The following is a 14246-nucleotide window of genomic DNA, read 5'->3' on the forward strand; positions in this document are numbered from 1 at the left end:
ACAAAATTAACTAAACAACATAACATAACTTTTATACCAGAATCAGTGTCATCTACAAACACAATAAAAGCAACACAAAGTTAGTGGCATCTATGCAGAAGATAACGTACATTAAAACTTGATATCCCCTGTTCAGGGAAGTTTTTAATGTATGATATTTTAGTGTTTTTTGGTTTCTATGGAAGCCGCCCAGAGTGGCTGGGGAAACCCAGCCAGATGGGCGGGGTACAAATAATATATTATTATTATTATTATTATTATTATTATTATTATTATTATTTCATATAATTACCTTGATCTTGAGTTGCATGCAACCAAGGCTCTGCTCATGATTAGTAATGCATGGGTAATAAGAGCTGCACATCGTGGACCCTTTGGCACACACTCCTGGCCTTATCTTTCTTATAGGGTTGTTTAAAATACTGAGGGGCAGGGAAATCCATTTTTGTATGCCGTTTTGAGACCACAAAACCCAAAAAGAGCAGATACATTTAAAACAAAACAAAAATAATACAGAACAGACACTCAGGGCAAAAACCCATTTCTTCAGGTGGGAAAGCTCGTTGGAACTAAAATGTCTTGAATTGTTTCCAGAAAGTGCAGATAGTGGACACTTCTTGAATCTTGACAGGAACATTATTTATGACTTCCCCCCAGCCAAAGCCAGGAAAAGGAGAAAAAAATAATTGAAATAATGAGTGTAGTGAATGATTTATGTTTGAAGATTTTCTTTTGATTTGATTTGAATATATTTGTTAATCTTAGATACTTTGTTGTATCCAGTGCTGTGTGACTGGGTTCTGCTGGTGCAACACGACTTCTGTTTCCTCTCTTTCACCTCCATGCTCCCCAAATCTGTTCTGGAACACCCACACCCCAGTCCTCCAGAGCTCAGACTTGACCCACTGAAGTGAATTTTGAGGGCACAAAAGGACTGGAGGGGACAGAAAAGGAAAAGGAAGTTCCACATGGAAATCTCTTGCACCAGCAGAGTGACAGCATTGGATAGAGCACCTTATGATGATTATCTGTTTGTACAGCCTGTTTGTTTTCCATATGCACAAGCCCAAATTTCAAAGATGAAACATCCTGGGGCCTTCAGCTCTCCTTCAGCATTACAACACATTTTCATGAGTCTGGCAACTGAATTTGAATTCCGTTATTACAATATTGTCTTAATGGTCTGTATTAAGATGTAGTCTACCAAATGGAGGTATTCAGTCCAAAGTTACCCATTACTCACTCTAGGTTTAACGGAAACTTCTGCTAAGCAGAGTAAGAGCTCAGCTAACCTTCCTTTCAAATTAAGTACCAGAATTTGTTGCCTTGAGGAAAATGTTGACAAGAAAGAGCTTCAGGTTCAGCATTTATCTGGAGAATAAGGAAGAATGAAAATAGCACAGGTAAACATGCATTATTAAACAAAATTTTATGTAAGGCATATTTCAGAACAGCGCCGTGGGTCTGCACATGACCTTGGATATTAGTATCAGCTCTATGAGTGTTTTGCCAAGTGGCACTTCTATTCAGAGAACTTGTGCAAAGCAGAAGATACCTGGGGTTGTAGTCAACTAACTTTTACTCAGAATTGACCCACTGAAGTGAATGCACCCAAAAGTTAGTTGAAGGCAACCCTATGCCATCTTGAGAGGTTTAAGTACATAAGAACTTAAGATGAACTTTGATGGATCAGACCAACGGACTATTTAGTCCACCATTCTATTCTCACAATGGCTAACATCATCATCATTTGCCTGCCCTTCACCCAGGGCAGGTCACAACCATTTAAAATACAACATTAAAAGCAATGTAAAATGTATCACAATCACAAGAAAAGTGGGGCTGTTAAAAATATACATCTCAGGTGTCAACAACAACCAGGTTAAAGGGCCTTCAGCATTTGATGAAAACTGTAGAGTGAAGGTGGAAGAGCTACTTCTGTGGAGAGGTAGTGCTACTACTTAGGTACTGCCACAGAGAGTGTCCCTTCCTGGACCACCACCACTCAAGTTTCTACAGGTGGTAGAACTACCAAGAAGGCCTCCTCTGTTGACCTTAACACCCAAGAGTATCTGTAGGAAAGGAGGCAGTCTTTCAGATATCTGGGGCCCAGATAAAGGTACCCAACAACAATGTAATTTATGTAATTAATTACGTAAGTTACAAAATGTTGCCACAATGGACAGCAGTACAAATAACATCATTTTTGGTGGAAGACAATCTGCAGCAGAATGGAAACAGTGTTGCATGTGATGAATACAGGGCAGAATGGAAAGTGATGCCTTCTTACATTCCTAGCTGTAGCTCAGTGGTGGAGCTCATGGTCTGCATTCAAAAGGTCCCTCGGTCAGTCTTTGGTATCTCCAGATAAGACTGGGAAAGATCCCCATCTGAAATCCCAGAATGCTGCTGCCAGTTAGTATAAACCAGGGTTTCACAAACTTGGGTCTCTGGATGTTTTTGGACTACAGTTCTCATCATCCCTGACCACGGGTCTGCTAACTAGGGAGGATGGAAGTTGTAGTCCAAAAACAGCTGGAAACCCTAGTTTTTGAAACCCTGGTGTAGACCATAAAGAGTTAGGTTGGCCATTGGTCTGTCTTGGTACAAGGTTGCTTCTATGTTCCTCTTTTGGAGCTAAGCTAACATGAGAAAAGGGCATGTGAAAAAGAAGCTGAGGAAATGCAAGCTATGAAACTGCGCTCCCATTTCTTGAATTTTGCGATGTGACAGATGAAATGTAACTAGTGTGCCCAGAGACTGGAAGGTCTGTCAATGAAAAAAAGCATATCTTTCATTAAAGTTATCTCTTCTTTCTTGGGTGTCAGCTCTAAATGAGAGAAAGGGTTTTTTCCTTCTCTGATTGTATACATGCCCCTTGATTTATATTCTTTACGGCATTTTTATGAGCTTCTTTAGCACATCATACAGCGTAATAACAGCACAGTAATTGTGTTGGCTCCATGTCCTGGCACTTAATTATAATCCTGTCATTGGCATTTGCCAGCTTGTCTAACAGAATAACCTTGCCATGTGGCTGACATCCAACTTCCAAAAACAAAACAAAAGAGAGAGTTGAGGAAGAAAGAAAGTGGGGAAATATACATGTGTTCCTGACAAATAAACCACATGTGCTTGAAGTTTGCGAGAGCACTCCATGAGGACGCAACTTCCTGCAGGCTGCTTGTGCATTTGCTAAGCAGGAATTGTGTTTGACAGCGAGACCCACCTTCAGAGTTCCAAAAAGGTAGAAGGGAGTCAAAACGTGTTAAGTAGTCATCAGTTGTTTTCAAGTACCGTTTTGACTTTTAAGGGGCAAAAGCTCATTAGACGCACAAAGATTCAAGGCTGGAGCAAGACAACGTTTCAATGTCTATATCTGATGATTTGCTTCAAAAAATTGAGTTCTTTCCACTTTGCTTTCTGTATATTCAAATGTTTTGAAGACATGTATAGCAAGAGAAACAGCCATAGTTTAAAGTAGGAAGAATGACTTCCAGATTTGAAATTTGTCGGTCTATAAGATGATCCTCTCTCCCCTCATAATTATTTCATCTCCTTTCCTAAGTCAATTTTTAGTAATTGTGTGGTTTCATAACTGCGCTCCTTTGGGCGGAAGGGTGGGATATAAATAATAAAATAATAAAGAAAATAAATGGTAACGACATTGTATAGTTGGGCAAAGAGGGTTGGTTCGTAAATGACAGCTCAAGTGTGGCTGTGTGAGGTACTGAAATGGACAAGGAGAAGATGAAAGGGACTTGCAAATACAGTCCAGGCCTCAGCCTTGAAGTGGACAACTGAGAGAGCCCCAAAGGTTAAAAATTAGATGTGCATGTAGACTGAGAGAAGATGTCATAGGAGAGGAGAAAAATAGTTTGTAAGACATAGGGAGGAGGGAAAAATCTCTGATGTGCACAGTGGCAGGATTTATGGCAGGCAAAATGAAAGAGCAACATCCCATTGAGTTCTTACTAGCATGTGTGTCATGGGCTAAGAGTCAGCTTCACCAGCTGAACAGCAGCCTGAAGGGAACTGGAGTGATTCCACCTGCAGCTGATTAGCCTTCAAGGACACAGAGGAGAAGGCACTGATGAGAACCAGCTGGCTTCAGCCTTCTTAAGCAGAGCTTCCAGCAGCAGTCAGAAGCCGAAAACAACATTGGTAGTTCCTGGTACTACCTTGCTGCTCATCTTGACCCTTGAACTCATGGTCATTGGATTCCCTGACCCCTGGAATTGCTGTTTGCCTGACCCTAAGACTGGACCTGACTTTAGATGCTGACTCAGCCTCCAGGCAAGTACACCTCAGAGTCTTTTCTGGTTGGTTGCCCTCCTGTTCCACTGAGCTCTGCACGTTGTTGCTCAGCAACAGGACTAGGACAGTGTGCTTTGCAGCTTAAGCAAAGTTTTAAAAAGTGGGGAAGGGGGAGGAGAAAGGGGAAGAGTGGCAGGACATCTATGGCCAGACACAAAAGTCGTGAGGCTCTGCCTCCACACACACACACACACACACACACACACACACACACACACACACACAGCAACACCCCTAGCAATGCATGCCTGCTGGTATCTTTAAACTGAAAAGACATCGCCCTTGAGGGGGGAAATTGTCAAGGAGAAAGGAAAGAAGACAAATGGAAAGCGAAAGAAAATCTGGCCTAATATGTAGGTCCCATGCCCACCATGCATCTAGAGCACTATTATGCCCAGCTGTGGAGACTCCCAAGAACTGGAGTTTAAGGTTGTAGGGAATTGCAGTGGTGAGTGATGCACCTGCAACAAACTACAGTCTCCAAGTTTCCTCATGACTATTAAAGTGACTCATTAGTGCTTTCAGTGTGTGGATTGGAAATGATCTTAGCCCAGTTAGAACAATTGTGTGTTGGTGGAACCTGAACCAGCTGCACAGAACTGTACTCCACACAGCTGTCTCCACAGCAAGAGTCAGTAGGAAGTGGCATGGAATGAAATGAGGGAAAAGTTATGTGAATCCTGAAAGGCCTTGCTCTCTCATTCAAACATTTCCACCAGGCCTGGAAGGCTAGGGGTCTGATTGATTCCAGCTATAATATGCAGCTCTGAAGGCTAAGACTGCTGCTGCTGAAAGTACCTAGAGAGCATGTGAATCGGGCAAGATCTGGCCCCTGGTTGTTTCTATCAAGCCTAGGAAGATAGGGTGAAGACTGACAGCAATTTCCAACGCTCTTGCTGCAGAAGATGCCAATAATACTTTTCTTGTGTTTAGGGCTTGCCTTTTAACATCAATGGTTTTGTAAGGATTCAAAATCATGTTTATTATTTAGGACTGTGTCGATCTATTTATGACTATATTTAATTGGCACTGTATAATGATGATTTGTTAGTATTCTTGTGAGCCATTTTGCACATATCTTGGGAAAGTGGTATGTAAATAAAGGGGATGGTGATAACGATGAAGGAATAGGGGAAGAGGCAGGAAATAGTGGGAAGGGAAAGGATCCTAGCAAGCTATCTTATATTGAGTCATCTTATATTGGTCGATCTAGCTCAGTATTGTCTACATTGAATAGCAGTAGCTCTCCAGGGTTTCAGGAAGGAAAAATTCCCAGCCCTACCTAGATATACTGGGGATTGAACCTGGGACCTGCTGCATACAAAGTAAGTGTTCTACCATTAAGTTATGGCTCTTCTTCTTTCCCTGAACAATCTTCACTACTTCAGAAAGTTCAATCTTGAATATTAAGAAAGCTGAAATCCTGCCCTCGGCACCAAAGTTCTCTGGGACTTAATGCATGTGGAATGAATATGTAAAATGTCTGTAGTGCTGCCAGGAATGAGATCACTTAAAGTGCTTTCTTCCTGACTTTGGCTATTCTAAAGACCAGGGTGAGGGTCTTGAAGATAAGAGGTAACAGAATGATAATCAGCAATACTGGAATACCAGCCTTTGGTTTGAAGTGACACCTATTCAATAACTCCTGCTTTGACCAGGGACAGGGAAGAAATTTATTTCCGTCTACATTTGAAGGTGAACTTCCCAAAACAATATGCAAACTGAAACACAGCCATGAAATTCAAACTTCTCTAAATTTTGCAATACAGTTCTCCAGCCAAGTACAAAAATGTATATGCTAGTGTAAAGTGTGTATTGGGATGCATATATTGGTGAAAACAGCATGCAAAGATGCATTATATTAGGGAAATTACTTTGTGAAAATATGCATAGTGGGAGAAATTCACACTAGGATACTGATGAATTTTCATGAGGACATTTTTTTTAAAAAAAATGCAAGCTGATGTTAAAGTTTAGAGAACTGAACATGAGACTAGAAAAATGAGAAACAAAGAAACAAATTGATATTTTTACCCATCCTTAGTTTAAAGGTAAAGGGATCCCTGACCATTAGGTCCAATTGTGGATGACACTGGGGTTGCGGCGCTCATCTCGCTTTATTGGCCGAGGGAGCTGGCATAGAGCTTCCAGGTCATGTGGCCAGGAGCAGGGACCGAGCAACGGGAGCTCACCCCGTCACGGGGATTCGAATCGTGACCTTCCAATCGGCAAGCCCTAGGCTCTGTGGTTTAGACCACAGCGCCACCTTAGTTTCGAGGGACGCTAAAACTCTTGGCATAACAACTGGAACTGAATTAACAGTGTCTGCCTTTCCCCTCTGTTGCTGCTGTTGTAGCTGCTGCTGTTTTGTTTTTTATAAAAAAAATTACAAAGTTCCTCCTTTTCCCAAGTAGCTAAAATATTTGAGTCAACCTACAGATTGGATGGGCTGCAAAGAGGAGAAACCCCCACAGTGAAGTGATAAGACCCAATCAACACTCTTGAGCACAACAGAAAGATGAAGGGTTTGTTTTTCCTCTTTCTGCGTAAAGGGGGGAAAAAACATCAAGGAACAAAATCACTTTGTAAAAAAATCAAACTTGTCATATACTCGAGATCTAAGGGAAAAGTGCAGATAGAGAAAAGGGCAGGTTGCATCATTGGCGGGCGCAGTCTGTGCCATTTGTATATGGGAGGGCTAAGAAGGGCTGCCCTCTTGGGCTTGCTTTGTAGCTATTGTGCATCGTATAATCAAGGTCCGTGGAGTTCGAGGGAAGGGTTGTCCCACTGTAACAAGGACATGTGCGATGCTACAGACAATATGCTGTGCATTTATTTAACGTTTGCTGCCATAGGCATTCCAAGTTATTTCCACCATCACATCATGCTAATGTAAAGGAACTATTTGGAAACAACAGAAAGCCAGCTCACCCAATATCATGATACAATGCAGTCACAATAATGACAGCCCTTAAAATAATGCAGTGGAGCCAGAGCAGCAGTTCGGTGGGTAGAGGTAGTATCATACAGTCCAGATAACATGTTCAGAGAATCTTAGGCTGCAATCTTATACTTGCACTTACCTAGGTACAAGTCCCATTAAACTCAGAGGGAATTACTTCTGAGTGCACATCTATTTGGCCTTAACCTGCATTCAAAGTGGCCACTCTGCCTCATACTCATCTCCTCTGCTTTGGCAGGAGGAGGAGGTGTTTCAGCTGCACCACCTTAGAATACAGGTAAAGGATCTCATTTCTCAATGTTAAACAATAACCCCTCCAAGCAGAAATCCAGCATAGCAGGCAAGGGGGCTGGCTAGAACATTTATCTCTGTTGTACTATTGTATCTGAAGTGTGCAGGCACACAAAAACCTATACCCAGAACAAACTTAGTTGGTCTCTAAGGTGCTACTGGACAATTTTTTAATTTATTTCGACTGCATCAGAACAACACGGCTACCTACCTGAATCTCTGTTGTACTAGTTTCCCATTTGCAGGGACATAGTTTTTCTTTGTTTTACATGTGGAACATTCAGAAGTAGTTCTCCCATCTTTAAGTAGCGCAGTCTATCCACCCAGCATCGGGGATCAGTGGGCATCAACTAATGCCCACAGCCCTGCAAGGAAACCAATGCCAACCCCCAGAGGCTCCTGGCATCTTCCACTTGCCTCGCACTGTCTCTCTGGGGCCAAAAGGAGAATGAAAGCAATGGGCAACAGTGGCAGCTGTGAGTCAGATACAGAGCAGAGCACTGGAGGCATCTTGCCCAAGAACCCACCCACCAAAAAACCTGGAGTCAGATCTGAAAGTCGAGTATTATTGTGAGAGGCATTGGGGGAGAGGCTAGGAAATAATGGTGTGTTTTTTTGTAGGCCGCTTGCAAGTTCAAAGCCAAGGTTCAATTTGAACCAGGGACTTTCTGGCTCGGTTTATAGCAACCATACCACACCATCTTTGGGTGTGTCTGAGTGCAATAACTCACCCTCTAACAAATAGGACAGTGTTACCTTTACCTGTCTGAAGATACCCCATACTATAAAGGTACTTATGTGTATTCTTTAGCAGAGACAGCAACAGTGCAGTTGATGCACTGCTGGCAATGGATTAATCTTTCATTCCTGATCACTGTTCCCTCCAGCCGGATTGTTTTTAAGTGTAACTTAGAATTTTGCTGCTGCTGTTCTCATTTAAGAACTGAAAAAAGAAGAGCTGTTAAAACACAGAAAACTCCCTCAGTTGCTGTGATGACATGATCTAAACCACTTCATCGTATGTATTCTGAATTGTTAGTACCTGTCAACTTGCAACTTACCAAAAAAAGAGGCTATGGTCATATTGAGGTTTTGTTGTTGTTTTTCTGTGGCGAAATCCCTCTGCATTTCATTTTATGATTGTATACTGGAATTTTATTTAGAAAGTTCGACAAAGTGTAAAATGTCTGGAAATCACACAACTCGAGTTGATATGCCAGTTCTCTTCTCAGACAAGAGATGAGACAAGGCAATTGATCAGAAAGGCTGCATCTGTTCTGAGTTGGCTCTAGTGAGTTTCACACTGCAGTTAAGAGACGTAATGTGACTAGAAACTTTCCATTTCCAGGCTTGAGTATGACCATGTTACTCAGTAGCTAAGCTCAGTATCTTGTAAACAGTGTCTACTGATAGTTGGCCGGTTCTGTGGCCATTTTCAGGAGATTCCTTCCATGCAATTGTAACTGTGTGGAGGGTAAAATTGGGTGTTTGTCACCTACTGACTCCATCCCTGGTGTTCATCCCTCTCAGGACTCCTCACTCCCCCCACCCACAAGCTCCAGGAACCTTGATTTCTTTTATTTACATGCTTTGCCCCAAAGTATGGATGTTTTGAGGCAGGGGGTAGCAGGGGATGTGGAGGTCTGGCTGATCTCTCCCTTCAATGATTATGGAGAGCAGCAAGGGCAATCTCATCCTAGGCAGAGAAGTGTGTTCTGCAGAGTTGGAATGGCTTGAGCACAATTCGGGGGGATAGAAGAGGCAGGTGCAGCAAAAGGGAAAGGTGTTAGGAAGGAGTTGCTCCATTGCAAAATTTAATAAACCTCAGATTGAGGAAGAATTTCCATTAGCAGCCAGAATATGAACTGTATGGTTGTTATATATCATTGCTTTTTGTTAATATCATCATCCAGCAAATTTCATCAGGGAAAGACAAAAGCCTGTTTAATAAAATATAGCAATTCTGGTGTCTACATCAATTTTCTATACATGCTATTTCCTTTATTACCTTTCCTTTCTACTGGTATCATTAATTAGGGCATCTATTGAAAGCAGTTTGCATTAGGTTTTTTAGTACAGAAATGTTCATCATAACGTTTTGTTTGATCCTTTAGAAATTCAGATATCTTTTAATTTTCTAAAAACCTCATTTAATGTGATGGAAAATACCTAGCCACCAAAGATTGGCTCTCCCCCGCCCCACTCCAGTTGGTTGCTAGTGAGACTGACATTTCTGTATGATTCATGTGTAAAACTGAACATCATTTGGATGTAGCCAAAAATAAAATAAAAATTGCAGTACAGATCCCCTCGAAAATTAGTTTGTGTGTAGGAGATATAAGTCTTTGAGCTAGTTTTAATTAAAATTGCACTTAAAATTGCAAGTATGATCTATGCAAGTGTGTGATGTGTAGTAATAGGATCAATATCAAAACTCTGGGGAATGTTGTGTACACGACGTGAACTTTTATAGATCGCCAAAGGACATATGATCTGGTCATGCCCTATAGTGGAGAGCCAGTGTGGTATAGTGGTTAAGAGCGGTAGACTCGTAATCTGGGGAACCAGGTTCGCGTCTCCGCTCCTCCACATGCAGCTGCTGGGTGACCTTGGGCCAGTCACACTTCCCTGAAGTCTCTCAGCCCCACTCACCTCACAGAGTGTTTGTTGTGGGGGAGGAAGGGAAAGGAGAATGTTAGCCGCTTTGAGACTCCTTTGGGTAGTGATAAAGCAGGCTATCAAATCCAAACTCCTCCTCTTCTCTTCTATTCTGGGCAGAGGTCATTGCCAATATTAACTTGGTCATGGAAAAATCCCTAAACTTCGCAGATGCCCATGCTATACTCAATTATATTCCAGAGCTGTGGCCCTTGATGGAGGGGCAACATAATTGGACTCAGCGTGGCCTGTTGCTGGCCAAATGGTTGGTCTTACTACACTAGAAGAAACAATTGTCCCAGCCGGTTGCTCAATGGGCAGAATACTTAACTCCTTTTGCAGCATATAAAAAAAAATGCTTTTAGCAGGCAGCACTAAGAGTAAGCACCATGGCATTGGGGATCAGTACTAAGAATGATAGAATTTGAAGGGACCCTCAGGACAATGGGATAGCTATGTTGGTAAGGGTAGAGGTAAAGGGTAAAGGGTAAAGGGACCCCTGACCATTAGGTCCAGTCGTGGCTGACTCTGGGGTTGCGGCGCTCATCTTGCTTTACTGGCCGAGGGAGCTGGCGTACACCTTCCGGGTCATGTGGCCAGCATGACTAAGCTGCTTCTGGTGAACCAGAGCAGCACACGAAAATGCCGTTTACCTTCCTAGCAGAGCGGTACCTATTTATCTACTTGCACTTTGACGTGCTTTCAAACAGCTAGGTTGGCAGGAGCAGGGACTGAGCAACAGGAGCCCACCCCGAGGCGGGGATTCGAACCGCCGACCTTCTGATCAGCAAGTCCTAGGCTCTGTGGTTTAACCCGCGTCCCTAGGAGACTCTTAATCTCAGGGTCATGGGTTTGAGCCCCACATGGGGCAAAAAGATCCCACCACTGCAGGAGGGGTAGACCCTTGTGATCCCTTCCAACTCTGTGATGCTATGATCTTCTAGTCCAACTCCCTGAAATGCAGGAATATTTTGACCACTGTTGGGGCTCAAACCCACGACCCTGAGGGAGAGAGTCTCATTCTCTACCATCTGAACTATCCCAGTTTGCATAAAGTATATGCTCAGTGAGCTCTGCTCCCTTTTTCCCTTCTATCTCCCTCCCCCCACCAAACTCCCTTCCCCCTTTTAGTGTTGTTTGCACCGTATTTACTATGTGGTACTACACAACGAATTGATGGCCATTGCTGGTCTTTCTCTTTCCTTTTATTGTTTTTATTCGTAGACCATATTAAGGAAGAAAAATCAATAAAATAAATGAACAAAAGGGACTGACAGATTGGGTTGGGGGGGGCTTTATTCATGGGTAACATCTCCATGAAGCCACATGGGAGACTATGGCCAAAGCTTGGGGTAGAATCTTCATTTCAAAGCGGGGTCATCTTAAACGCCAGCAAATATTAAGCTGGCTCAATGGGACCACAAGGTTTGCCAAACACTCTCTCTCTCTCTCTCTCTCTCTCTCTCTCTCTCTCTCACACACACACACACACACACACACACACACACACACATATATATATTTGGGGAGGGAAAACCCTAAAGGGTAAGACCCCCAAACAGGCCAATGAGAACTCAGTGACTACAGAATGCTACTGGACTGAAAAAATGGGTGGGAGAAGGAACAGAATGAAGTACCCTGGGAGCGAGGATGGTTGGTTGATCAGGAACAAGAACAAAGATATGGATTTGGATAGATGAATGCCTTTAGCATTCTTGTGCATTTTTAAAAGTTTGCTCTATGGTTTATGAGTTTATTCTGGAAAACTGCCTTTAAAAAACAACAATAGTATTATGCACAGACAATGTGGTGTAGCGGTTCATGTTTTGGTCTAGGACCTGGGAGAGCAGGCTTCACATCCCCAGTCATTCATGAAACTCATTGAGTGACCTTGGCCAGTCAAACCCTCTCAGCTTAACCTACATTGCAGGTTTGGTATGAGGAAGAACTATATTTCCACCTTCATCTTCTTAGAGGAAAGGTGGCGGAATTGGAAGATGTAGGAGTTACACTTTAAAAGAATTCTTTAAACAGATTTTAAACTGCAACTTTTTTTAACAAAAACTGGGGTCCACTATTATTATTTTTGAAAGCCTTCCTTAAACTTCATACTGAGCATTTCATTCACAACATGTACCAAGTTAAGATGACTCCAAGGACCCAGAATAATGACTATCCAGTCCTTTGTCAGACACACATTTCCTGCTCTGCTCTGAACCATATCATACATTTTTGGAGTTACTGTATTCTGGGTCACTGGCCAATGAATTCTGTAGACCTGATGGTATATTTAGAATGCACAAACCGGTGCGGATCTCTCATGAATAATGCATTGGGCAGTTATCACACATCAGCAATCACTGCAGAGGCCGCTACTCCATTTCCAAGGTGTATTCACGTTATGCCTTCGCAAGGCAGGCAAGCGAGCCAGAGCTAGCTAGGAGAATGTTTCTGCCTCTCAATGAAACAGATTTTTAAAGGAGATATCAGGGCTGAAAAGGAGCTCTTGAGTCAACTTTAATGACCTGCCTGTAGCTGCCTCCAGGGCCCTAGAGGAGTGAGTTGCGTGAATAAAACTGACACGATCAGCTCTCCTGTGATGCCAGGTGGGGCATGGTGGATGGTGTGTTCTGGAGCATAGCAGAGCCGAGAAGCAGCAGCTCTTTCATTTCCAGCGGGAAGAGGGAAGGCCTGGGGTGCCAATGGGAGCTTCCCTCCTGCTGCAAATGGCAGGTGTAGTAGGAAAATTCTGAATGGGACTCCATTACACAGTTCAGATCCAGCTCTCACACAACCCTCCTGCACCATCTCTCTCTCTCTCTCTCTCTCTCTCTCTGTAAAGAGATGCTCTACCACTGAGCTAAAGCACTCCTCCAAGCTCCTTCTCCCCATAGGTAAAGCATATCAGGTGCCACTTTAATCAAATAGAGGAAGTGAATGCTTTTGTTTTTTATGATTGCTGCTGTTATGTTTTACAGTGGCTGCTCTTAAGTTTTATAGCTGCCATTTCAATGTTTTACATGCTTTTTTTGTTTTGTTGTTCAGCATACTTTCGCAGTTTGTCTTACTTGCTTTCATTTTGGTAAGCTGCTTTGCTAGGTGGAAAATAGGAGGGTGAGGGTGATTGGAATACAACTGCTGCCTTGTTGCTCAGAGAAGGGCTTTTTATACCCCCCCCCCGCCATTGCAGCCCCCAGTATTTCCCTCAAATGTGAATCCAAACAGTTGGAGGATAAAGTTACCGTGGTTCTATCTTTATACTCCCTTCAAGCTTATTTCATGTTTCACTTGTGCTGGTATTTTATGCGTAAATGTGTTTGTAAACATTTATTATACTGGATGATAGCAAGTAGGTGCTTTCAGCGATGTGACATTTACACCTACTTAGAACTTATTAGATATTTTCATAAAAGTGATGATGAATGTCAAACCATGACATCTTGTATTTTGCATATCATTTAAGTTCCCTTTTGTTGCCTGTGAACACAGTACCTCCCTCACATCTGTTTGGAGATGGAAGAGCTGGAACTCTTTATTTAAATGGATAATCATCCCTGTAGCTTCCCGGATGCACGTTCAGTTGCAATTATTCTCAAAGTGTACAGCACAATGCTATGCACCTTCACTCCAAAGGAAATTTCATTGAGTTACATGGGGCTGATTACAAAGTTGGGGTTCACAGGAATCTTAGGGGGAAAGGAGGGAAACCTTCTTTTTTTTCAGTCCAAGGACCAACTTGCTTTCTGAGCAGCCGTCCTGGTGTTGCAGATATTAAGATTGTGCAGTTCAAAGTGACTGGAAGCATAAGAACTGATTCTTTTTGGAAGTAATCATTGTCCAGGCCCATAAAAGAATTATTCAAACTTTTACTTGCAAAATTCTTTAAAAACAGAACATAAGCAACAAAGATACATCCCAAAAATATCCATACAATGTCTTGTACTGTCCAGCACAGGCTTACAAAATATGAAATAATCCAAACAGACCTAGAAGCAGAGGTCTGTCTCTCCCCACACTC

At 42.5% G+C, this 14246-nt stretch overlaps 1 long non-coding RNA gene across 1 annotated transcript in view; it reads right to left on the bottom strand.

Annotated features, from left to right (window-relative positions):
• Positions 1-585: 585 nt before the first annotated feature.
• The window catches only part of LOC309534381, a 43259-nt gene continuing 29598 nt past the window's right edge, over positions 586-14246 (bottom strand). The window contains exon 4 of the long non-coding RNA XR_014220656.1: positions 586-1371. This is a non-coding gene — a long non-coding RNA (uncharacterized lncRNA). The remainder of the gene's footprint in view (positions 1372-14246) is intronic.

This window comes from Podarcis vaucheri (genome assembly GCF_965113315.1).
Source record: "Podarcis vaucheri genome assembly, chromosome: 6".
Classification (NCBI taxonomy): Eukaryota; Metazoa; Chordata; class Lepidosauria; order Squamata; family Lacertidae; genus Podarcis; species Podarcis vaucheri.